The sequence below is a fragment of the Sorghum bicolor genome, chromosome 5 (assembly GCF_000003195.3).
Source record: "Sorghum bicolor cultivar BTx623 chromosome 5, Sorghum_bicolor_NCBIv3, whole genome shotgun sequence".
Lineage (NCBI taxonomy): Eukaryota > Viridiplantae > Streptophyta > Magnoliopsida > Poales > Poaceae > Sorghum > Sorghum bicolor.
This window is the reverse complement of record NC_012874.2, coordinates 13859975-13887211: the sequence shown is the minus strand read 5'-3', so window position 1 is coordinate 13887211 and position 27237 is coordinate 13859975.

Sequence of the window (27237 nt, the reverse complement as noted above, 5' to 3'; positions counted from 1 at the left end):
TTACCTTTAATATTGTTCTTATTCGATTCTATCATCTTTCCTATTTACACCTATCTATCTATCTTGGTTAAGTTAGAGCGTAGTTGGTTCTCCCGTTTCCCTGTGGATACGATAAAACCTTTAACCGGGTAAAAGCTTCAACGGTATCCGTGCGCTTGCGGATTATCTGTGTGCGTATAAATACCATAGTACACTCTAGTGCCATGCTGGGGATGACAACCTAGTATTCAAGTGGTGTTAGCAAGTGTCAACAGCGCCCAGGGAAAGAGGGCGGGCGCCCTGGGCCTGGCCCCTTTCGGCCTCTGCTTTCTTCCCGTGGCTTCTGGAGTCTTCTAGATGGTAGAAAATTGCGCGGCGCGTTGATATCTCTATGTAATCCCGACATGTGGGCCTTTCTTCCTTATTTCCTGATAACCCCCTGCAGAAATAGACAAACACCAAAACTCGTGGAATTCTGTCAGATAAAACCCTAAGTCTAGATGTTGATTTCATTTGGATCCTTTTCTTTGTTTATTTGATAATTAAATTTGATACTTAAGGACCGTCAACAACAGTCTATCTAGTTGCCTTCCACAGACAAGTCTGTGAGTTCCTAGTCCTTAATCAAAGTATTATCCATCCAACGGCCATAGCTTCATGTCACTCTGAGTCCGGGAATTGGGATCTGAACCTCATGAGACATTTCCCCTTTCTAATTTTATCACTTAGTTGCATAGTTATCTACGATGAGGGTCAGTGGATTGAGTCTCCCAATCGGGGAGCAACGACGATTCGAACCGCTTAGCAATTCAGTTGGAGTTCCTAACCACCCGACATATGTAGAACCAAATCTTGCATATGTCAACCCAAATCAAGCTCTCCCCAAATTTGACTAGGTTCGCGGCACCCGAGAGCACAGTACCCCACCATCCTACAGCCGATCTAGATGTTTCCCGGTCATCTCAGATCCGTAAGGTGGGTACACGCTACTCTCGCCATCGCTCCACGCCCAGTGCGCGAGTAGCTGTTCGCATCGAGGGATTACAAGACCGGGCTTACCGAGGGCAAGTGGCTAGTACTATCAATTCTCAACCCATCAGGCCACCAACGGACCGGTCCTTAACCGACACAGTTGGAGACACTACTTTAAGACTCCATTCTTAAAGCAAGTCCACCGACCGGTCTCAAATTGAAACATCATTGATCATAGGTGTATTCCACAACAACCCTTCAAACTTTGTTTGAAAACCTATCTAGTAGCAGGGCTAAGCATCACTACGCGATTTTCAATTAACACAGGTGCAAAGGACAAGATAACAAATATCAAGGTAGTAAGTGCAGCAAGTAGGTTAACCCAATTCTCGACTACCTAATGCAGCATTTTCCATTCATAAGTGATAAAAGATTTAAAACATTCAAGGAGGGGTTAATGCATCCGGGGCTTGCCTTGGTTGCAGAGCTGAGAGGGACCCTCGGAGACTTCCCAAGTCTCGGATCCTACTTCCTCGAACGGAGCACCGACCTCGGGGTTCGGTTCAACGGTCGCTCCTTCGGTCACGTGCACTATACGCAAAATGATGTATGCTCATGATATGCTTATGACCAACATGCAAGAAGGACCAAGTTAAGTACAACTGGCCTTCTTCGGGCAACACAGACTAATCAATAATTAAAGTTGTTTATCATCTTAGTGTCTTTACCCAAGAGGTTGCATCTGTAAATCAAGATTTCTCTTAATTCATAATTATTCTTAATTAACTAATTATTAATCCTTTTTATCTTAATTAATTCTTAATTAAATATTAATGACAGCAATTAAGCATTAATGCCAAACAATAATTAAATGCCAAAGGTCATTAAGGTTAATGACCTCAGGTCATCACATAACCCCAAAATCACTCAAACCCTAATTTTGAGAATTTAACTAATTATTATCTAATTATTCTAGAATTATTATTTAATTACTAAATAAGGGTTTAATAATATTTTATTCAAACATTATCCAAATGCCACCAAATTTTGTGTGGAGCCAGGGAATAATATTCAGAGGCACCCCACAAATTTTGGTGATTTTTGGACATGCAATTAAATTATTAAAATTCATGGAAGTTTCATTTACTAAATAAAAGAGGCAATTTTTTATACACATGCAAACTACCAGAAAATAGAACCTAATATTTTTCCTGTGTTCTATTCATTTCATAGAACCTACACAAAAAGTTTTATTATTTTTGGATCAGTACATGATTTTCTATTCAAATTCAAACATCAAGCATTTTTAAACAAAAAGGAAAAAGGAAATCACACTGCTACGTGGCCGGCCCGCTTGGCTTTGGCCCAAGCCGGCCCACGCGCTGAACCCGCCCCCTCCCCTCTCTCTGCCAGACGCTGACGGGGAGGCCCCACTCGTCAGCTTCGTCTCCACCGCGCACGGCGGCTCGGCCACGGCTCCGGCAGCCGTTAGCGAGGTTCTCGGCCCGCGCGCACGTGCGCATCAGCCTCGCCTCGCCTTCGCGACTCCGTTGACATCCTCTCCTCACGCTCTACCCTCTACCTTCCACCTCGGCCACGCGAAAGGCTGGCGGCCGCCATGACCGACCGCGGACCGGCCACTAGGGCTCGGTAGAGCGCAAACGGACGTGCTAGGGAGCTTCCACGAAGGTTAGAGAGTAGGGTGCTCACGTTGCTTGGCTCGAGGGGGTAGCCCAGATTGCTGGCGATGGAGGCGGTGTCGTCGGGCGAGCGCTCTAGCCTCGGCGAGGTCGTTCCGGTGGACCTGTTCACGTCAAAGGAGAAGGAGCGAGCGCATGAGCATCTGGGAAACAAAAAGAACTTGAAACGGCCGCTAGAAAGGCGTGATACCGACTGGAACAACGTGACCACGGGGAGGGCTCCACGGCGGCTGTCCCGGTCGGAGTTGGGGAAGAAGGAGAAGCTCCGGCGATTGGGCGGGTTAGAGAAAGAGCTAGGGGGTGCGTTGAGCTCGCAAGGGTGTGGCGAACGTCGTGGAGTTCTCAATTTGGCTTGAGAGGGATTGGGTGCGATGAATTTGAGAGAGAGAGACGTCGGGGTTCTCCGGTCGTGGACAGAGAAAACGCGCGGCGCCGTCCGCGCTGGTGCTCAAGGGGAGGAGGAAGCGAGCCCGGGGCGTCCACATCGCGCGGTGACGCGGCCGACAAGCAGCTGCGTGGCGGCGAGGTGCGCGCGCGGCGCTGCACGCAGCAGCTCTGCCCCGGCGGCAGAGCATCCCCCCTGCTCAGCACTGTAGGGAGCTCTATCCACTGAGTTTTGTGGTTTTGCAAAATTCGCCCAAATTTTGAACTAAAGACAAAATTCTACCAAAATGAAAGTTGTGCAGAATTTTATAAGCTACAAAACTCCTTTTGGTGACCAAAGCTAATTCTGAATGGAAATTGATGAATTTGACAAAACAGTTTGCAATTCAAATCTCAATTTGGGAAAAATTCAAATTTTTGAATTGGGGCAGATCAGAATTTCCAAAATTACTTTTGATTTCCCATAACAACTTGAAAAACTACCAACATGAAAGTTGTTTAACTTTTTGAGCTCTACAACTTTCATGTTGGTCACTTTTCAAAATTCCAAATAGATTTTGAATTGGAGATTCAAATTGGAAAAGGGGACACTTTCTGGAAATCTGTATTTTCAAAATTACTTTGAATTTTATATTGAAACTTCAAAAACTCAAAACACCAAAGTTGTACATCTTGACAAGATCTACAACTTTGCTTTTTATCTCAACCTCAAATTTTGCGTGGTTTTTAAATTGTGCAAAAGGGGGCAATTCTAGGGTTCAAAAATCAGGGTTCCCCCTCTAAGCTCTTGGAAATCTTTCACCCTAGGGTTTTAACCACCAACACAAGCATCCATACACAATATAAACACACTTTAAATCCCTAAGCACAAGCAACCAAAGTAAACTTGTTTTAGTTTAATGCATCAGGGTGTGCTTAACAAGTATGCGATGCAATGCTCATGATGACATGATCTAGTTTTAGTAACCGTAACATCAGGGATGTTACAAAAAGTTAGGCCAGGGGTTCACATCGGCCGATAATTTAGTAGAAGTATATATAGGTAGTGGTGATAAGCCTAGACCTACTTTTATTAGTGCAAAGTTAAATCCTGAGTGTAAGCGACGGTTAACTGATTTGTTAAAGGAATATAAAGATTGCTTTGCTTGGGATTATACTGAGATGCCTGGTTTGGACCGATCAATTGTGGAACATCGGTTACCTATCAAGTCTGGATTTTGGCCACATCAACAGTTGGCTCGCCAATGTAATCCTAATATTCTCCCTGATATTAAGGCCGAAATAACCAAACTTATTGAAGCCAAATTTATTCGGCAGTGTCGGTATGCCGAGTGGATTTCTAATGTTGTTCCGGTCTATAAGAAAAATGGGAAGCTTCGGGTCTGCATTGATTTCAGGAATCTTAATAAAGCAACACCGATGGATGGCTACCCAATGCTAGTTGCCGATCTGCTAGTTGATGCTGCGGCTGGCCATCGGATTATCAGCTTTATGGATGGCAATGCAGGATATAATCAAATATTCATGGCTGAAGAAGATATTCCAAAGACCGCGTTTAGATGTCCTGGTCATGTTGGATTATTTGAATAGATAGTCATGACCTTTGGCTTAAAAAATGCTGGTGCTACCTATCAGAGGGCTATGAATTTTATATTTCATGAGTTCATCGGCAAGCTGGTGGAAATTTATATTGATGATGTGGTGGTTAAGTCTGGGGATTTCACAAAGCATCTTGCCGATCTACGAAAGGTGTTGGAATGCATAAGGAAACATGGTTTGAAAATGAATCCCAATAAGTGTGCATTTGGTGTATCGGCAGGACAGTTTCTTGGTTTCATGGTGCATCAAAGGGGGATTGAAATTAGTCAAAGATCTATTGATGCCATCAATAAAATAGTGCCCCCTACCAACAAGACCGAGCTCCAGTCCTTGATCGGCAAGGTAAATTTTATCAGAAGGTTTATATCTAATTTGTCTGGTAAAATTCGTGCTTTCAGTCCTCTTCTTAAGTTAAAGGCCGATCAAGAGTTCGTTTGGGGGAAGGAACAACAGTTGGCTCTGGATGAAATCAAGAATTATTTAGTGAATCCTCCAGTTCTAATTCCACCTCAGCAAGGGAAGCCCTTCAGATTGTATTTGTCTACCGATGGGATGGTCATCGGTTCGGCTTTAATTCAAGAATTTAAAGGGAAAGAACGTGTGATTTATTACTTAAGCAGGAGGTTGATTGATGCTGAGACCAGGTATTCGGCTATTGAGAAACTATGCTTGTGCTTGTATTTCTCTTGTATCAAGTTAAGGCACTATTTGCTATCGGCCGAATGCACTGTTATTTGCAAGGATGATGTAGTCCGGTATATGCTGTCTATGCCGATTATGAGTGGCAGGATCGGTAAATGGATTTTGGCGCTGTCGGAGTTCGATCTGCGTTACGAATCGGCTAAGGCAGTTAAGGGACAGATTATGGCCGATTTTGTAACTCAACATTGCGGTGCAGTGGAGGCTTTGGAAATTGTACCTTGGACGCTCTTCTTTGATGGATCCATGTGTGATCGGGGGGCAGGAATCGGCATAGTATTAATTTCCCCTTGAGGAAAGAAGTATGAGTTTTCCTTGCCGATTGTTGCCACGTCGACAAATAATCAGGCTGAATATCAAGATTTAATAAAGGGATTGGAGTTGCTAAGAGAAGTTCATGCTGAAGCTGTTGAGGTCTTTGAGGATTCTATGCTAGTTATAAATCAATTGGCTGGAAGCTATGAATGCCGAAGTGAAGTTCTCATAATTTATTATGAACGGAGTATGCAATTGTTAAAGGAATTCAAGGATTTCCAATTAGAGCATGTTCCTCGATTGCATAATGAAGAGGCCAATCGGTTGGCTCAGCATGCCTCGGGATATCAGTCTATGATTAATGCAATATCGGTAGTCGGTGCCGATGATTGGAGAAAAGAAATCATTGATTATTTGAAGAATCCATCTAAGAAAGTTGAGAGACGGGTTCGGTTTCAAGCCACCAAATATGTGCTCCTCTAAGATGAATTGTATTATCGAACTATTGATGGGATTCTTCTCCGATGCTTAGGTGATGATGAAGCTAGGAGTTTGATGGGAGAAATTCATGAAGGGGTGTGTGGAGCGCATCAGTCGGCTTTTAAGATGAAATGGATGATTAGGAGGAATGGGTATTATTGGCCGACCATACTTGAAGATTGCTTTAAGTATTTCAAGGGATGTCAAGGATGTCAGAAATTTGGCAATATTTAAAGAGCGCCCGCATCGGCCATGAATCCTATTATCAAACCTTGGCCGTTCCGAGGATGGGCTATTGTCTTAATCGGTCAGATTTATCCATCGTCTAGCAAAGGGCATAAGTTTATCTTGGTTGCCACCGATTATTTCACCAAATGGGTTGAAGCTATTCCTTTGAAAAAGGTTACATCGGCCAATATGATTGATTTTGTGAAAGAGCACATCATTTACCAATTTGGAATTCCTTAGACGATTACTACCGATCAGGGCACTATGTTCACTTCAGGGGAGTTTGATGAATTTGCAATCGGTATGGGAATTAAAGTATTAAATTCTTCTCCCTATTATGCTCAAGCTAATGGGCAGGCCGAGGCATCTAACAAAGAGATTATCAAGCTTATTAAGCGAAAGATTGAAGAAAATCCTAGGAGGTGGCATACATTGTTAAGCGAAGCTCTATGGTCATATCGGATGGCTTGTCATGGATCGACCAAGGTTTCACCTTATCAGTTGGTATATGGGCATGATGCAGTGTTGCCTTGGGAAGTTAAGACTGGGTCTAGGCGGCTATCTTTTCAGGATCAGTTGACTGCCGATGACTATACTACTTTGATGACAGATGAGTTGGATGATCTAGCAGGGTATTGGCTAAAGGCTTTGATGAGTATAGAAGAGAATAAAAAGAGAGTTTCTAGATGGTATGATAAGAAAGTGAAGGCTAAGGAGTTTGCTGATGGAGACTTGGTATGGAAGTTGATCTTACCGATCGGGACTAAAAGTTCCAAATTTGGGAAATGGTCTCCCAATAGGGAAGGTCCCAATCGGATAAGTCGATCGGCTCCTGGTAATGCCTATATTGAATTTCCCAGAGCATTAAATGGCAAATATCTGAAGAAATACTACCCAATCATATGGGTCGATGCATAAAAGTTTAAATGACGATAACACTCCTATCGGCTGGATCGAAACGTCTCTAGGGCCGGACTTAATGTTTTAAAAGGTGCCGATAACTGTCCTATCGGCTAGACCAAGTATCTGGAAGGTCGGAAAGTAGAAAAGGGCAAGCGTGCTGCCGATGAAAAGCTCACATGTCTAGCAGCGCCTGGATGACCGATATGGCGCGCAGGCGGATTTGGTTGGCTGCTTCTATCTCCTTGATTTCTTCATCGGCAAAGCCTTCCACCGGCTTCAATTTCTTCTTCAACTGCAGCGCTTTGCGGCCGTGGACATTTCGCTCTTGCTCAAGGAGCTTGATCGCCTCAGGCAGCTGGTTTTCCTCATGTTGAGCCTGGGACAAGGCCTCTTCCACTTGCTTGAGCTCTGCCAACAAGGCCTCACTTTTTGCTGATAAATCAGAGATCTTGCGCTTCAGTGCATCTCCTGAGGATTTCAAAGCGCCGATGTTCTTATGCTTCTCATCGGTAAGAAGCTTTGCTATCATCATCTCCTGAGAAAGTTGAGTCTGAGCCGCTCTGTCGGCAAGACGCTGGGTAGCCCTCTGGTACTGCAGTTGACGGCTCTCCAGGTGTGCTGCTTGGAAGAGAACTTCTTCGGCATCGGCAGGGATTTGGCCTCACAGGTTCCTGAATAAAGCTTTGGCCAGATCAGAGTCATCAACTAATTGGGCTATGTCTTGATGGAGGAGAGCCGATAGTTCTTCCAGGTTTGCCCTGACCTCTGCTGATGTAATCCCAACTGCTCGAGAAGAGCTTGCTTCCTCGCCTTCATCTTCAGAGATGTCGATGGCAAAGGAGAACAAACTGTCGGGAGAGTCCTGCTCCTGAAAAGGAGATGAAACGAGTTATTTTTTGGTCAGGTATGGATAGATAATACAGACAGGGATTGAGTAACTTACTTGTTTCAAGGCAATCTCTCGCCTCTGACTGGAAGATGCTGATGGAACCACAGGTTGATCGGCTGGGGTTACCGATGGAACTATATCAGCTGAAAAATAACAGAAATAATTGTAAGAACAGAGGAAATAAGTTCATCGGTAATGATTTCATAAGAAAGTGTGTTACCTTGGGGAGGTGCAGTGCTTGTCTGGATCGAGGAAACTACTGATGATATGATTGATCCTGCTGGATCGGTAGTCTGCTCACCTATATCAGCCGATGTGTCTTCTGGCTGAGCTACTTCTGGTTGGGGCTCTTCTGGTCGGGGTTCTTCCATTTGGGGTGCTTCTTGCGGTTGAGGGGCAGATGGTACTTGCTGTATCTGTGTTTCTAGAGAAGAAGAAGAAGAGGATTCCACCGGAATTGGAGATACCGGAGGAGGAGGGGGAGTTGCTACTCTCTGGCGCTTTGCTTGTGCTCTGGTGCTCTTGGAACCTTTTCTCTTCTGCTGGCTGGACTGGGGGGCATCGGCACCTTTGCTTTTGGTCCTTGCCGATGCGCTGGTGTGCTGATACAGAAAGGAAGATTCATGAGTACAAGTGCAATAGATATAAGAGTGAGATCGGTATAAAAATTGAAAGTGTACCTTGAACGCCTGTGCCAAGGTAGAGGCAGCTACCGATGGAGATATCTGAGTTCTCTTGGTGGTAACTTTCTTGAGGCGTACACCTCGATGCATGATGGCAGCCAGAGTGGGAGCATTGTTGCCGATTGAGGAGATTGGACCTGATGGGAGCAGGTCAATCGGCTTGCCACTCCTGCTGACCGGTGGAGGGGTGTTGTCAACCTGCAAGATGATACAGAAGTGAGTTACCGATGGAAATAGAATTGAAAGAATTGAAACATCGGTTCGAAGATGCTTACAGTATTATCGGGAACCTCATACTCAGGATCGATCATGCCGCGGTACATGAGAGCCGATTTGCAGAAGAAATGCTCCTTCCATTCTACCCACCATTGTTTTACGACTGAGTGATGAAGGCGGCTAGGACCCACTCTGACAAATCTGCATCTGTATCGGCACCTGATGGCAGTTGGGCTACTCGAATCCATTTAAGGAGGTTAGTGATGGCTTCCTTGGGTTTTATTACATCGGCATAACAAAGTGCAATCGGCAGCTGGCCGAAAGCTAATTGACGGGCTAGTGTCGATGGGTTATAGAACTCATAGGTGTGATTGGAGGTTTTCCCACTGCCAAAAAAGTTTACTGGTATAGCTCTGGGAGTGATCAATGCCATCATCACTTCATGATCCTTGTTAAGAGCATCGTTGAATGGATGGAAGACCAAAGGAAACATGGTGTCTGGATCATCATAAGGCAACCATGCTCGCTGCTCTCTGGTTAGGCCTTCATACAGGGTTTGGAAAAATCAGCTAATTTGGTCTGCATTGCCTCTTGTGCCGGGCAGAACTATGACAGCCTCGCCAAAGTTTAGAGGAGGTCGTGTTGCCAATTCTTCTTCATCCAACTCATAGTCCTCGGTTATATCTCTGGGGAAGAGTTGTGCGAAAAGATCAAACTCGAGGCGCTTGTGCATGGGGAGGCTAAGCCACATGTTGATAAACCACTAGGGACCCCCCAGGTTGCCGATGGACTGGCTGAGCAGGAGTTTATTAGCTACTTGGTGGAGGAGATGGTAAGCTGCGCCAAGCAAGTATCGGCCGAGAGGAAATCGGCCACCATTGGCTAATCTCTCTGCTGCTGCTAGATAGACTGAAGTTGGTCCTGCCGATCGACCACAAAATACGAATTTGTCCAACCATATGTTCGGGAAGCTGGTCTATTCCTTTATGTTAACGGGGCCTGTTCGTTTGTATTTTTGGATGTAACCTGACCAACCGCCGAGAGCACGAGTTTCTACCTTAGCACTGGGTTTGGTGTCGGAAAAATGGGTGCTATCGGCAGAGGATATATCTAAGCCAGTGAGCATGACCACATCGGCAAGTGTTGGGGAAGCAGGGCCATGACCAAACACAAAGGCATTGAGTGTGTCTGACCAAAAATACGAGGTAGCTATCAGCAGTGACTAATTCCTATGCATATCGACAATGGATAGCCTGATGCATTGGTCCAGTTTTCTCTCACCCCATTGAACTTCATTTGAATGGCTAACTCTGAAGAACCAGTCCTTCCATCCCACAGTAGGACTAAGCCAAGAACGGAAGGTGTCCTTCCACAGATCCAAAGAGAAATTCTCGGCTCTAAAAGGGATCTTGTTGGTTTCTGCGTTAATAAGATCAGTGGGATCTGGATTCCCTAAGGGACCAAGACATTGGAGATGTGGCTGATCAGTAGGGATGACGATGTTATTGGACAGATCCTAATGGTTTTGAAGGTAAAAGAAGAACAAAGAAGGGAAAAGAAAAATGTTCAGTAAAGTAAATTGCGGATGAACAGGGATGCGGGAAAAACACAAAAGGTGGAATGAAGAACTGACCTCAGGGACGATGAAGTTGATGGCTATCTCTTCATGAAGAGGATGATCGAGGGCTTCAGAGTTGGAGGAGAAGGGGCTTCGTTGGAGATCTCGGGGCTCTCGAATAGCGTCGCCGCCGGGAAAGTAGAGTTGGAACTGTGGAATGATGTGATGGGGAAGGACTACCCGAGAAGGAACTATTTATAGGACAAAACGGGCAAAGGAAAATCTGACTTTTCTCTTTGCCGTATTCGTGAAATCCGAGGGTACTCAGGTAGATATGGTAACTGTTTGCACGGTAATCAAGGGATTGTACAGGCGATTTGACAGGAAGCGGTCATTATCTAGAGATATTTTACTGTGCGGGATCTCCTAGTCGGTTCATCGGCGGCGCCTTGTATCGGTAATATTGCTGATGGGCGAATAAAGTGGAGATAGCCATTTGGGAGGATAAGATACGTTACTGAACTGGACGTCCTGATCAGTCCATCGGCAAGTCTCTGTAACGGTAATACTGCCGATGGGTGATTAAAGTGGAGGTGCCCATTTGGGAAGTTGAGGATTTCGAGAGATCTGCGGAGGAATCAAACCGAGGTTGTTCAGGTTAAGGTTGTCGGTTACCAAATTGGGAGAATTAATTGCAGAAAGGCATCATTACTGCAGAGAATTTCGGAGCATTAATGATTTCATACTCCGAAATTGGGGGGCATGTGTTGACACCATTTTTGGGCACGTGTCCATAATCGGTAGAATGCAGGTCGGCAAGATAAGACGGCAGTGCTTGGTCTAAGGGATGAGTTGCCGATGAGGATGGTTGCCGATGGAGGGACGGCTGAACATGACTAATTCCATAGGTGATGATGTGTTTGTGCCGATGATGCGGAGGAAGAACCTGAGGGTTGCCGATCGGTTTGAGGAGGTGTTCCAGTTTGTCACGGGAGGATAGTTTTATATTTTCCTTAGTTATTTAGGTCATTTTGTATACGGATTCTGTTTAATTTGGAATTCGAATTCTAGTCATGTCTGGTTGTAGCTCTACGAACGGGGTATAAATGTAGACCCTGAGGCTTTGTAAGGAGACATCTATCAATCAATCAAACACAAGTTTTTACTCATATTCTAGTACCTACATTTTCGACGACTTCATCACACTTTTGCCTTTTTATTACGGGTTCTTAGGAATTCGTCGACTTAAGCTCGGCGTGTTCTCACGTTCCGCGTGAATACCTCTTGGCCGCGACATCCGGGCGCATCGCTGTTATCGGGACCAAAGTATTCGAGTTACCACCTTTGCTGATAGTAAGGTCAAATCGGCTGGCACGCCTTAACGTTTAAATCGGGTATTAGCCCTTTGTGTTTGCAGATCAGCTTTTGCATCAACACCAACCAGCAGGAAAGTCCCGAGCAGTTACGATAATATGTCAACTTGCTCAAAAGACAGTCGACCACCATTGACACCGTCCAAATAACGCATGGTGCTCTTGAGAACAAAGATTTCCTTCTTGATGAAGTGTGCCCATTTTACTTTTCTGAAAAGTGAATAGATCAAAAAAACAAGCATGTTCACCATAAGGTGAAGTGTGCCTACTTAGTCCCCAAGCCTAGTAGTTGGTGTCATAGACACATAGTGCCAGGGTCTAAAAAGAAAAGTCCGCATTGAAATTCTGATATCAAAAAGCATCTCTACATGCATCATATTGTTGTAGTCTCGGAGCTTGTTGGAAGGTGAAGTATGAGCCTTGTAGCAAGGTCTAAAAAATTAAAATTATCCCTTAGTTGTATATAAGTCTAATTCATATGTAACCGAGAAGAGCAGTCCCCAAGCTGTGATCGGAGAGTGATCGGAGCAGTCTCCGAGCACGGTGTAAGGAGTCATCGACGAGTCCTCAAGCACGGTTGGGAACGTAAATGTGCTCGATGGTTGGCACAGATTGTGAGCACGGCGTAGGGATTGGTCGACGAGTCCTCGAGCATGGTTGGGAACATAAACATGCTTGCTGGCCGGCACAGTCATCGAGCACAGTGTAGAGCTTAGTCGTCAAGTCCCTAAGCGTGGTTGGGAACGTAAACATGCTCGGTGGTCGGAGCAGTCCCCGAGCATAGCATATCGAATGGTCGACGAGTCCAAGAGCATAGCTTGTTGAATAGGCCAAGCTCCTAAAGAATAAATATGGAGAATAGGTAGCACATGATGTATAAATAAACTCTAGATAAAACATCAGCACTGAGATAAGTTTTTAGATTTTTTGTTATATTAAAATTAGCACGAGTAGTTAATTCATCCTAGAGTTTGCACCAGCTCTGGTATGACCAACAATCTAGAGCATGAGGCATGGAGCCTTGGCACGCGTAGGGTTACCAGCCTTGCCCAGAATGCAGAGGGTGGATCTCGCACACGTGTGGGGAGGAGTCGGAAACAGTGCCGGCTCTAGAAAACTCATATAGGAGAAAAAACTAGTCGGCTTACCAAAAAGTTGTTTTGAAGGATAATAATGTCAAGGACAGTATTCAAAATATTATGCCAAAAATAAATAAAATATTAGAACTGCACTTATCTTTAACCGTCAACTAATCATGGAAAAGGATCCAAATGCAACCAACACTTAGACTTAGGGTTTTATCTGACAGAATTCCACGAGTTTTGGTGTTTGTCTATTTCTGCTGGGGGTTATCAGAAAATATGGAAGAAAGGCCCACAGCTCGGGAATACATAGAGCTATTAACGTGCCGCGCAATTTTCTACCATCTAGAAGACTCCAGAAGCCACGGGAATGAACGGGAAGGCAATCAGGCTCGGAGGCAGGGCGCCCGCCCTACTCTCCTGGGCGCCCGCCCTGCTACACTGCCCAATCAGAGTCCTTTTCGCAAATCATGCTCCACTGACCTAAGGGATCAAGGAAAACCGTGCGATTAATGTCGGTTTGATCCGGCGGACCAGATTCATTTGAAAAGAATATATAAGCAAGGCCCCCTGGCCTCTAGAGGCATACCTCTTCTACAGAATCAAAGTTAGGGTTTCAATTCTTCATCCAAGTAGAGAGGATCCCTCTAGTTCATCTAGTTCTAGTTCTAGTTCATCTAGTTCTAGTTCTAGTTCTTCTAGTTCTAGTTCTAGTTAGTTCTAGATGTAATCTAGAAAATAGGGAGAGAGAAGAGGAGAGCGGAGGAGGAGGAGCCGGATCTGTCGGATCTTCCTCAACATTGTACTTTTGCAGCAACTGGTTCGTTCTTCATCATTCTCCAGGTTCTTCAATTCACAATTCCTGAGTTCTTTAATTACTTTTATTTACATTCAAGTTATTTATTGGATTCCCGCTTGCATCAAGTGCTCTAATCTTTGCAACATTAGAGTAGTAATTAATAGATTAGACGTGGTGTTTAGTCTTGCAATTACCTATAATTGCACCCAATCCTGCGGATTGTTGTATTAGCCCTAGGGTAGTGACAGCCCTAACGGTCGACGTATTCCACCTCGTTCGGATCGGTGTTTATAGGACCGTAGTCAGAGCTTCCTAGCCCCTTTCTCATCTCTTTCTGTGGTTAGTGTTCTGATGTCCCGAAATAAATAACCTTTGAATTAATTCTTTATTCTTAGATCAATTAGAGAACTCTCAGGAAACTTCCTCTCTTCCCACCAAAAATAATTATATGGTTATCCTTGGGTGATCTTGAATCTTAATTAGTACACTCACGTTCCCTGTGGAAAATCGATACTCTGGAATACTCCCGGGTGAAAGCTACATCGGTATCCGTGCGCTTGCGGATTTTTCTGTTTGCGTTTAAAGTACCCAACAAGCTTTCTGGCACCGTTGCCGGGGAACGGTAGCTGTGCTAGTTTCGAACCAAGTCGTCTGTGTATCCTTTTTCTTTTTCTTTTTTACCACACTCACCTTACCATTTTCACCATATCACATGGATTTAACTCCTATCTATAAATTTTTTGCTCCAAAGGGCGAGTTATTACAGCCACCGCCATCATCACATCCAATTCTTACAGATGGCTATGACCTCGGCGCTGATCTAATAGCCATGATTCAGGAGCAACCCTTCTCTGGGCAAGTAGATGAAGATCCATACACCCAGCTTAGAGAATTCGAGCAGTTGTGCTCTTGACGATCTATTTCCAGCATGACAGAAGAAACCCTTAAATGAAAATTATTTCTGTTCTCCCTTTTGGGAAGAGCAAAAAAGTGGTATGCTCATTCTGTAGGAGGCATTAATGGAAATTGGGTTGAACTTCGGGACAACTTTTGTCTCGCTTTCTTCCCACTTTTTCAAATAGCTGACCTTAGAATTGAAATTCTTACATTCAAACAAAGAGAGAAGGAAACTTTAGGAGCAGCTTGGGCTAGGTTCACAAGCCTTAGCAATTCTGGTCCAAACCTTTCCCTGCCTGACCATGTACTTTACTACCACTTTTATCGTGGTCTAAACAAGGAAACTGCTCTTCACCTCGACATTGCTTCAGGAGGCTCATTCACACACAAACTCACAGATGAGTGGAGAGCTATCCTTGAGAGAATCCTTGAAAATACCCCTTATACAGGCATTTATGATGAGTTTCCTGAAGAAGAAAAACAAGTCGAGTCTGATCCTAAACCAAAAGATGAGGAACTTGCAAGCGAGTTAGAAATTCCACCTGGCCCATCTATTAATTTGGTTGTAGAGAAACCTCCTGATAAGGGAATGCAAAACCAACTAAGGGATGATGAACCACCACCTTTAGAGCATCCCTTTGAATTCGAGGAAGATCTTTTTGAAGATTATGGAAACACCTCAAATTTTCCAATCCAAACACGACCTCTAGCAGGGACCACTCAATCCGTTCTAAGAGTAGAATCTGTTGACATATAATGCATCAAAAGCCTTTCGGCTATTCTGAGTTATGAATGGCTAACAGAAGCAGAGCTGTCTCCTGAGGTAGCTCGAATCATCACTCCTTCAACCATTCTTCTGTGTCAAATTAGAGGTTCCGCTAGGAAGGTCCACTACAATCCATATGTTGGGATAAATGTTATTTCCAAGGAGTTAGCTGACACTCTTTATCCCAATGAGTCCATAACCCCATCTCAAAAACTTTTACAATGTCCATCTAGATTAAGTCTAGAAAGCCATGGGGTATTAAGGGCAGTTCTTGTTAGAACCAAGGACTCTGGAATATGTCTAGATTTTCACATTTTTGACAAACCAGAGATTCCTCTCTTGATTGGCAGACCAATCATAAAACTTCTACAAGAACAATCACAACGAGGTCATTTAGACTTCAAGGTTGGGAACTCCACTATTGTTGTTCCTCTTGCTAGATGAATTAACATGATAGTGGAACCCAAACTTAAATCAGATCCTATTGAGGAGATCTTAATGCTGACTCAAAGGGAGATGGCCCAACCATTCTTTAATCATGAACACTTTGTTCAAGAAGAAGAAGAGTTGGTAGAACCCGTTGAGCTAGACAAAAATGAACAACCTTCACCTCCTTCAATAGAGTTAAAACCTCTTCCTTCTGGTCTTAGATATGTCTTTTTGCACAACAACTCAAAAACTCTAGTAATTATGAGTGACAAGCTTTCCGATTATGAAACACAACAACTTGTCACTGTTCTTGAAAGACATAGATCAGCTTTTGGCTACTCTCTCGAAGATCTCACGGGCATTAGTCCCATTCTCTGCACTCATTGTATCCCTATTGATCCCAATTTTACACCTTCAAGGGAACCACAACGAAGACTTAACAATGCTATGAGAGAGGTTGTTAAGAAAGAGGTCCTCAAACTCTATCATGCTGGGATTATTTATCCTGTGCCGCATAGTGAGTGGGTTAGCCCTGTTCAAGTAGTGCCAAAGAAAGGAGGAATGACGGTCGTTAGGAATGAGAAGAATGAACTCATCCCTCAACGAATTGTCACTGGGTGGCGTATGTGTATTGACTATCAAAAACTCAACACGGCTACAAAGAAAGATAACTTTCCGTTACCCTTCATTGATGAAATGTTGGAACGGCTTGCAAACCACTCTTTCTTCTGTTTCCTTGATGGTTATTCTGGATATCACCAAATCCCAATCCACCCAGATGACCAAGAAAAGACTACCTTTACATGCCCGTATGGAACTTATGCATAACGACGAATGTCGTTCGGACTGTGCAATGCTCCAGCTTCTTTCCAACGGTGCATGATGTCTATTTTCTCGGACATGATTGAGAAGATCATGGAGGTTTTCATGGATGATTTTACCGTCTATGGTAAAACCTTCGATCATTGTTTGGAGAATTTAGATAGAGTCTTGCAGCGATGTGAAGAAAAGCACTTAATCCTGAACTGGGAGAAATGCCATTTTATGGTTCAGGAAGGAATAGTGCTAGGACATAAAGTGTCCGAACGTGGTATAGAGGTGGACAAAGCAAAGATTGAAGTTATTGAAAAACTTCCACCTCCCACGAATGTGAAAGGAATCCGTAGCTTCTTGGGACATGCAGGGTTCTATAGATGCTTTATCAAGAACTTCTCTCAAATTGCCAGACCCCTAACTAGTCTCCTAGCTAAGGATGCACCTTTCATCTTTAGTTATGAGTGTCATGAATCTTTTCAAACTCTTAAGAAAGCACTCATCTCAGCCCTGATTATCCAACCACCTGATTGGAATCTTCCTTTCGAGATCATGTGTGATGCTAGTGATTTTGCGGTTGGTGCCGTTTTAGGACAAACCAAGGATAAAAAGCATTATGCCATATCCTACGCTAGCAAAACCTTGTCTGGACCATAGCTCAATTACACTACAACTGAAAAAGAGTTTTTGGCTGTTGTCTTTGCTATAGACAAGTTTAGATCTTACTTAGTGGGGGCAAAGATAATCATCTATTCAGACCATGCTGCTCTCAAGTACCTCCTCACTAAGAAGGATGCTAAGCCTCATCTAATTCGATGGATTCTTCTACTCCAAGACTTTGACATAGAAATCCGAGATAGGGAGTAGAGAATTCCGTAGCCGACCACTTGTCTAGGCTTCAATATAAGGAAACACATGATGAGCTTCCCATAAATGACTACCTAAGGGATGACACCCTGCTTAAGATAACACATGCAGATCCATGGTACGCAGACATCATAAACTTTATAGTAAAAGGCTATGTCCCACCTGGTACAAACAAAAGGAAGTTGCTCCACGATAGTCATTTCTACCTTTGGGATAAGCCATAACTTTTTCGAGTCTGCGCTGATGGACTCTTGCGAAGGTGTGTTCCTATGGCTGAGGCTACTCAAATTATGGAAAGATGCCATGCCTCGCCATATGGAGGACACTATGGAGCATTCCGGACACATGCTAAAATTTGGCAAAGTGGCTTTTTCTAGCCAACGATGTATGAAGATACAAAGGACTTTGTCAGGAGATGCCACCGATGTCAAAAACATGGGAATATCAACTCACGAAATGAAATGCCTCTCACCAATAATCTTCAAGTAGAACTTTTCGATGTCTGGGGCATTGATTTCATGGGGCCATTCCCTATGTCCGGTAATTGCGAGTATATCTTAGTAGCTGTGGACTACGTATCCAAATGGGTAGAAGCCCTACCTTGTCGATCAGCTGATTCAAAACATGCCAAGAGAATGTTCCATGAAGTAATCTTTCCTCGCTTTAGTATACCTCGGATTGTTATAAGCGATGGAGGTTCCCACTTTATCGACAAAATCTTCCAGAAATACCTAGCCGATCATGGAGTTCGACACAACGTCACAACACCATACCATCCTCAGACTAGCGGTCAAGCCGAAACATCTATCAAACAAATCAAAAATATTTTACAAAAGACCGTAGCTGAGATGGGTAAGGGGTGGAAGGACAAACTTCCTGATGCACTTTGGGCATATAGAACTGCATTCAAAACACCCATAGGCATGTCACCTTATCAACTTGTATATGGAAAAACTTGTCATTTGCCTGTGGAAGTAGAGTTTAAGGCTCATTGGGCACTCAAGAAATGGAACATGGATCTCCACCTCGCTAGCGAGAATCGCCTGATGCAACTATCTGAGCTAGAAGAATGGAGAGAGAAAGCCTACCACAATTCAAGGATCTATAAAGAGAGAACAAAACAATGGCATGATAAGAGAATCAAGCACAAGGAGTTTAAGCCTGGAGATAAGGTTCTACTATTCAATTCAAGAGTTAAGCTCTTTGGGCATGGTAAGCTACGAAGTAAGTGGGATGGACCATACAAGGTTATTGACACTTCAACTCATGGAGCCATTACCATCCAAGACGACATAGGTAACACTTTTAAGGTAAATGGTCAACGCTTGAAAATCTATCTCGATCCACAAAACAACCTGGTGGAGAAACTTGATGTGATTGAGTTCATAGAATTCTCACTTTAAGCTCTCATAAGCTCTAAACAATTACCTAACCCTTAACATGCTCCATGAGTTTTGTTGTCTATTTGGGTTGTGCAGGATTTTGAGGCTTAAGAAGAGTGAGACCGAACGTGCAGGCCATAAGAGTGAACGACTATGTCAACATCCAGCTTGGGGAAGGCACCCCCACGTGTATCTAGATAAGTATTACTTTTCTTTCTTGGTTTTATTTACTAGTATTCAGAAATAAATAAAAAAATGCATAACCATGAAACCAAACAAAGTTTTTCTTTTGAGTACTATACAATAGTTTTATGTAATCCTAAGTTTTAAATAAAATAGAAAGAAAGTTTGATCCAAGTCTAGTTAATTGACAAACATGATATGAGAAGGTCTGAGCTACTATTTAACTTGTTCCAAGTTTTGCTAGAGTTCTGGAGATTTTTATCTTTTGAAAATCATAAAAAAATGAGATCCTGTTTGACATAATATTTAGAGTCTTATAAGATATAAATATTAAAACTATGGGCACTTGCTTTGTTCAAGCCATTGTTAATTCTTGTAGTTTTGGTTGAGAGAATTATCATGCTCCAAAGATCAAGATCTTTTTGTTTTAAAAATATAAAAGATTCACTCTTCCGAAGTATTATTGCGTTGGAGGCATGGGACTATACAAAAATTTGATTCGAAAAAAAGAGTGCGACGAGAGGTAAAAATGGACAAGTGTCCAAAGTAGAATTAGGGGTACAAAGATACCCACCTGAGTGGAAAAAAATGGACACGTGTCCGACAGTAGAATTAGGGGTACTTGGTGCCCACTTTAAAAAAAATGAAAAATGATAGCCCATGGTCCCTCTAATAAGCAATATGCCAGTAAGAGATGACAAACTTTTCAAAAAGGTCAAAGGTCTTGATCTAGGAGTATGACATTCCTGTCCCTTGCTCCGAGCATTGACATAGCAAAATGCAAAGTAAGTATGCTAAAACTTTTAAAGCTCTACTTATATATCTTTCGAGAAGAGGCAAATGCCTCAGTTTTATTTTTGGGAACTTACAAAAAAACTCCAGAACAAAGGTAAGACAGAAGAACTTGAGACATAGTGCTTGACTTGATCGTTCTGTTTTTCAATCACTTAAGACCTTAGTGATAACTTAAAAAACCTGTAGTAAGAGGCATAAAAGTAACCCCTGTTTTCTTGCTGATTTTAGCTTTGCTCAGGGACGAGCAAAGGTTAAGCTTGGGGGAGCTTGTTGACGGTCCTTAATGCTCACATTTGACCGTCAACTAATCATGGAAAATGATCCAAATGCAACCAACACTCAGACTTAGGGTTTCATCTGACAGAATTCCACGAGTTTTGGTGTTTGTCTATTTCTGCAGGGGGTTATCAGGAAATATGGAAGAAAGGCCCACATGTCGGGATTACATAGAGATATTAACGTGCCACGCAATTTTCTACCATCTAGAAGACTCCAGAAGCCACGGGAACGAACGGGAAGCCAATCAGGCTCGGAGGTAGGGCGCCCGCCCTACTCTCCTGGGCGCCCGCCCTGCTACAGTGCCCAATCAGAGTCCTTTTTGCGGATCGTGCTCCACTGACCTAAGGGATCAAGGAAAACCATGCGAATAATGTCGGTTTGATCCGACGGCCCAGATTCATCTGAAAAGACTATATAAGCAAGGCCCCCTAGCCTCTGGAGGCATACCTCTTCTACAGAATCAAAGTTAGGGTTTCAATTCTTCATCCAAGTAGAGAGGATCCCTCTGGTTCATCTAGTTCTAGTTCTAGTTCATCTAGTTCTAGTTCTAGTTAGTTCTAGTTGTAATCTAGAAAATAGGGAGAGAGAAGAGGAGAGCGGAGGAGGAGGAGCCGGATCTGTCGGATCTTCCTCAACATTGTACTTTTGCAGCAACTAGTTCGTTCTTCATCGTTCTCTAGGTTCTTCAATTTATAATTCCTGAGTTCTTTAATTACTTTTATTTACATTCAAGTTATTTATTGGATTCCGCTTGCATCAAGTGCTCTAATCTTTGCAACATTAGAGTAGTAATTAATAGATTAGACGTGGTGTTTAGTCTTGCAATTACCTGGAATTGCACCCAATCCTGTGGATTGTTGTAGTAGCCCTAGTGTAGTGACAGCCCTAACGGTCGACGTATTCCACCTCGTTCGGATCGGTGTTTGTAGGACCGTAGTCAGAGCTTCCTAGCCCCTTTCTCATCTCTTTCTGTGGTTAGTGTTCTGATGTCCCGAAATAAATAACCTTTGAATTAATTCTTTATTCTTAGATCAATTAGAGAACTCTCAGGAAACTTCCTCTCTTCCCACCAAAAATAATTATATAGTTATCCTTGGGCGATCTTGAATCTTAATTAGTACACTCACGTTCCCTGTGGAAAATCGATACTCTAGAATACTCCCGGGTGAAAGCTACATCGGTATCCGTGCGCTTGCGGATTTCTCTGCTTGCGTTTAAAATACCCAACTGTGGCGACAAAATTATCTGGCCCTCAAACTTTCTAACCTGTTGTCATGACGGTGGTCGCGGTTGTCATAACACTGTTCTTCGTGGCAATCATTATTGCGATATGACAGGTGGTCAGACGAAGTAGACCAAGCAACTTGGTCGATAGCCCTGAGTAGGTCAACATTGCCGATCTGCCTCCCTTTATAGCATGGGTGTGGGTAACGCGTTATTGACGTGGTCGGAGACATTTCTAGAGTGGTCGGAGTCATAGCCTGCGTCGGTGAAGAAATGATCGACGCAGATCGGATCTGAACCTCTCACCTCAGAAACCCTAAGCTCCTGATCAATGGCAGATAGCAGAGGCAAGCGTCCAGTGTCGCCTTCCTCCTCTAAGGACGTGAACTCTGCTCAACGCAGGCACCTGGATAGCTATGCAGTTCTTTAGTTAGTTTCGTCTTGATCGACTACTCATCCCTTGTTCTTCCTGCAGCCCTGCCCCCAAAGTCAATGCTAGGGCAGGCCCGGGCCATCCTGCTCCTGCTGCATTGGCATCCTATCTGCCCCCAGTGGCAGTGGCCTTTGAGGAGGATACTACAAGCCATGCAGCCGAGTCAAGCTAGGGAGACTCAGAGCCGGTTCGCGAGGATGATAGCACCGACTACGACGCCGTCTTCGAGCACGAAGACGCTTGGGGCTTCCCCGCCATCTCTGTGGTCACCGGGATGGTGAACGCGTGCAGGGAGACCCATGTGGAGCGCCTCCAGGATGTGCCTGACCGCGTCTGGGAGATCACGCTCCACGGTGTCCGCTTAGGAGCAACGGGCGCATTGGTAGCTGCCTAGCTCCACCATGGAGCCTAGCTCTCGGAGTCCCTCGCTCTAGACTTCATTGAAGAATGCAACGATGAGGACTTCGATGATCTAGTGGATGAGTTTGCCCTCTGCGCCAACACAATGGCGCACGTCTCATCGTCGCCGCCTATCACCGGCCGTGTCTTTGACGATTAAGACTCGATTTTGTTTTTTGGTTTTTAATCAATGTAAAAACTCGTCTAGATGAATCAATAACACTACCCTTGAGGCAGTTTTATTTCACTTTATGTCTGCTAATCAATGGTATTCCGTGTTTCTGTGATACTGCCCATCGAGGCAATTCTTAATATAACTCTATATCAGCAAAAACTGCTCTATATTCTTTATTTTTGTGCTAAAGGCGATATCCAACATATCGGCTATGGTAACTCTAAATACTTGAAAAAGACAGATATTGCATCAACCTCTTTAACTGTCCAAACTCCTAATTTTTAAGCTGAAGGCGATACTCATTGTATCGGCTATGTTCTGAATGTTCCACTATTATGATTTTTTTAAGCTAATGGCGATACTTAGCGTATCGGCTATGAAAACACTTTTCTGTATGACTTGATCGACTAAAGCAAGTCAACCCAAACACTAGGCTAATATTTCTTAAAATATTTTATATTAATAGCTCTAGAATACTCTTCTCCTTCCAAAGTTTCATAAAAGTAAGCATTTCCTGGAGTGACCCTAGTGATCCTGATATGGTCCTTCCCAATTAGGTGACCACTTGCCGAATCTGCTATCTTTGGATCCAATCAGCAAAATTACCTTCTAAACCAGTTCAGCTTCACTGAATCTTCTCTCTCGTACCTTCTGATTATAGGACTTAGCAATTTGATTTTATTAGCTCTAATATTCTCCAAAGCTTTTAGTCGATGAAAGTTTAAATCATCTAAATTGTCTAACATAAGATTTTTGTGATCATCGGCTATCAATTTGTCTTGTTGTGATATCCTTCGAGATCCCAGACTAGTCTCGCATGGCAACACAACTTCATGTCCATAAATAAACTCATAAGGTGAACACTTAGTTGATCCATGACAAGCCAGCCTATAAGACTAGAGAGTTTCACTAAGTATTGAATGCCACTTCTTTGGATTTTCTTTGATCTTTTTCTAGATAATCATAATAAGAATCTGATTAGAACCTTTTGCTTGTCCATTAGCTTCGGCATAGTAAGGAGATGAATTAATCAACTTAAAACCTGTACTGGCAGCAAAATCTTCAAACGCTTTAGATGTGAACATCTTTCCTTGATCAGTTGTAATGGACTGAGGAACTCCAAATCTATAAATAGTATGTTCTCAGATGAATTCAATCACATTAGCTAATGATGCTACCTTTAAAGGAATAGCTTCCACCCAATACAAATTTATGCCCCTTACTTGATGATGGAAATATCTAGCCAATTAGATCTATTCCCCAACCTCTAAATGGCCATGGTTTGACAATAGGATTCATAGCCAATACTGGAGATTTTTTAATATTGCCAAATCTTTGACACTCATGACACCCTTTATAATATTTGAAACAATCCTCCAACTTGGTCGGCCAAAAATAACCTGCTCTTCTTATCATTCACTTCATCTTTTCAGCAGATTGATGGGCACCACATATCATGAATCTCTCCCATCAAGATCTTAGCTTCTTCTTGGTTGAGACACTTAAGAAGCACACCATCAATTGTTCTATGATATAGCTGATCATCTAGAAGAACAAATTTAAGAGCTTTGTACCTCAATTTCCTCGATACTTGTTGTGATGGATTTTTCAAATACTCGATGATATCCTTCCTCCAATCGTCATCAACAGCAACCTCATCGGCTAAACTTTCAATAATTTGCCAATATCCAGAAGCACTTTGAGCTAACCGGTTAGCCTCTTGATTCTAATTCCTAGGGATATGCTTCATAATAAGAGAAGAAAAAGAATTAAGAGGTTCCTGGCATTCTTCATAATATTTCTTCAAGACATCATCTTTGCACTCATATAGGCCAAGCAATTGATTAATCACTAATTGAGAATCACCAAAAACTTCAATACTCTCGGCCTTTACCTCATGTAGAAGTTGAATACCCTTAAGAATGGCTTCATATTCTACCTAATTATTAGTAGATGTCGATTTTATGGGAATACCATATTCGAAACTCATTCCTTGTGGAGAAATCAATACAATACCGACACCCCCTCCTTGCTTACAAGAAGATCCATCAAAGAATAAAGCCCATGGGGTTAACTCCAACAACGTTACTTCCCCATCTTGATGATGAGTGATAAAATCAGCTATAGTTTGACCTTTAACCGCCTTAGCCGATTCATATCTTAAATCAAATTCTAATAATGCAAGAATCCACTTACCGATTCTCCCATTCAAAATAGGCATAGATTGCATATGTTTGATTACATCAAACTTGGACACCACCGTGCACTCCAAAGACAAGTGTAGAGAACGACAAAATCCTTAATCTTTTCAATTGCCTTTTGTTGTTTGTTCCCCCACTTGAACTCTTGATCACTCTTTAGTTTCAACAGTGTAGAGAATGGCAAAATCTTAGCTAATAAGTTTGAAATAAACCGTCTAATAAAATTAAATTTGCTGATCAAAGACTGCAACTCAGTTTTTCAAGTTGGAGGCACTATCTTACTAATTTCTTCAAAACTCTTCTGTCCAACTTCAATTCTTTTGTCATGTACCATGAAACCCAAGAATTGTCCAGCCGATACTCCAAATGCACACTTATGTGGATTCAGCCTCAATCCATGCCTTTTGGCACATTCAAGATTCTTCTTGAGATCTTCCAAATGTTCTCGATAACCCTTAAGTTTTACAACCGCATCATCTATATAAATTTCTAAAGTTTTGTCAATCAGCTCATGAAAAATATAATACATTTCTCTCTTACAAGTTGCACCGACATTTTTTAGTCCAAAAGTCATAACTACCCACTAATACAAACCCAATGCACCAGGACATCTAAAAGCAGTCTTATGAATATCTTCTTCTGCCATGAATATCTGATTATATCCAGCATTACCATCCACAAAACAAATTACTTTGTGTCCTGCCACTGCATCAGCTAACATATCAGCAACAGACATAGGATAACTATCCATGAGGGTAGCTTTATTCAAATCTTTAAAATCGATACAGACTCTTACTTTACCATTTTTCATATACATAGGAACCACACTTGAAATCAATTTAGCATATCGACATTGCCGAACGAATTTTTCTTCATATAACCTAGTGATTTCTACTTTAACGTCGGCCATCACCTCTGGTTTAATCCTTCTTGGAGCTTATTTAAAGGGTTGATACCCAGGTTTAATTGGTAGCCGATGTTCAACTAACTTTCTATCAAGACCAGGCATTTCATAATACTCCCAACCAAAACAGTCTTTATATTCTTTTAACAAAGCTATCAGTTCTTGTTTATACTCAGGGACTAATTTAACAAAGCTATCAATTCTTGTTTACACTTTGATGACATCTCCTTCATAATCTTTCCCAGAGAAACATTCCATGCCTTCAAAATTCCACTCATTTGTTCCAGCGTAAGAGATACTAACAGAAGAATCAGCTGGAACAACTTCTACATCATTCTCAATCCACTGAATTAAACTCTCATGCAAAGTGGATGGAATACAACAATTTGCATGGATCCAATCTCTCCCTAAGAGCAAACTATATGTACCTTTAGCATCAACCACAAAGAAAGTAGTAGGCAACCTCTTACTACCAACTGTTAATTCGACACATATAGCACCTTTGGTTACTGAAATATTGCCACTGAAATCTGTCAATCTCATATCGGTTGGACATAAATCTTCTGTCCTCTTACGAAACTTTTTGAATGTAGAAAATGGCATCAGACTGACATCTACACCTCCATCGACTAACATCTTAGTCAATGGCCCATCAATAAACCCTTTGAGATATAATGCCTTTAAATGCAAGTGCTTTCCAGGTTTCTCAAAGGTTGCACTTTCTGCTTGATAAACCCACTAAGACAGCCACTTCTCCATCTAATTCTATTTCATCATCATTGGCTCTAAATTCAGCAGGCAGCATAAAGATAACAGAAATTTCGGCTGGTGCCTTACCTTTGTCTTTGTCAACTGTCTGTTTAACTTGCCACACTTTATGTCCCTTTTGATGCAATTCATCATTTCTAAGATGTTGAACCCTCCTTTTCTAACTTCTGGTAAGTCCACCTGGGCAGCACTGATTGAGAAGCCAAACATACTCCATATCAACTATTTCTTTTTTGAGCCGATCATGAATATTCTCTATTTTTACATGCCGACTTGTTCTCTCAAAATTCAATATTTCATGTACAGGTCGATGGTTAACCTTTGCTTCACGATACTCCCAATATTGATCACTGCATTCAGGGCAATTATTGAGAGTTGGCAACTTCAGGCCTTCATTCCAACAATGTTGAAAGAAAGGACAATTCCAATGATACTCATTTTCTTCTTGAATTCTCCTTTCAATTTCTTCTTGATACCTCCAATGATCTCCTTCTTTACACATCTGCTCTTTTTCCTTTTGCCTTTGCCATTTATTCAATAAAATTTTGATAGTACGACGTCTTCGTGTTTCACCACTTTTTGAGGTTTCTGGAATATCCGATCGACTAATTTGACTAATTTGTCGATCTTGCTTCTCCTTCATCTTTTGGTACTCAGTAGTTGATATCTGCCTTGTAGAATCTACTACTTTAGTTTCCTTAGCTCTCTTAGAGGTAAGTACTTTGAACTTCCCTTTTGGAAAAGAAGAAGAAACCATATTTGCTGGAAAAGGATGTCCTTCTATACCCACACCACCTTTAGTTTTCTCTAGCCCAATCTTTCCTTTGTTGATAGCTTGCTGGATGATATCTCTGAAAACTTTGCAATCATTCGTGTTATGAGTATTATAATTTTGGTATTTACAATATCTTTTCTTCTTAAGC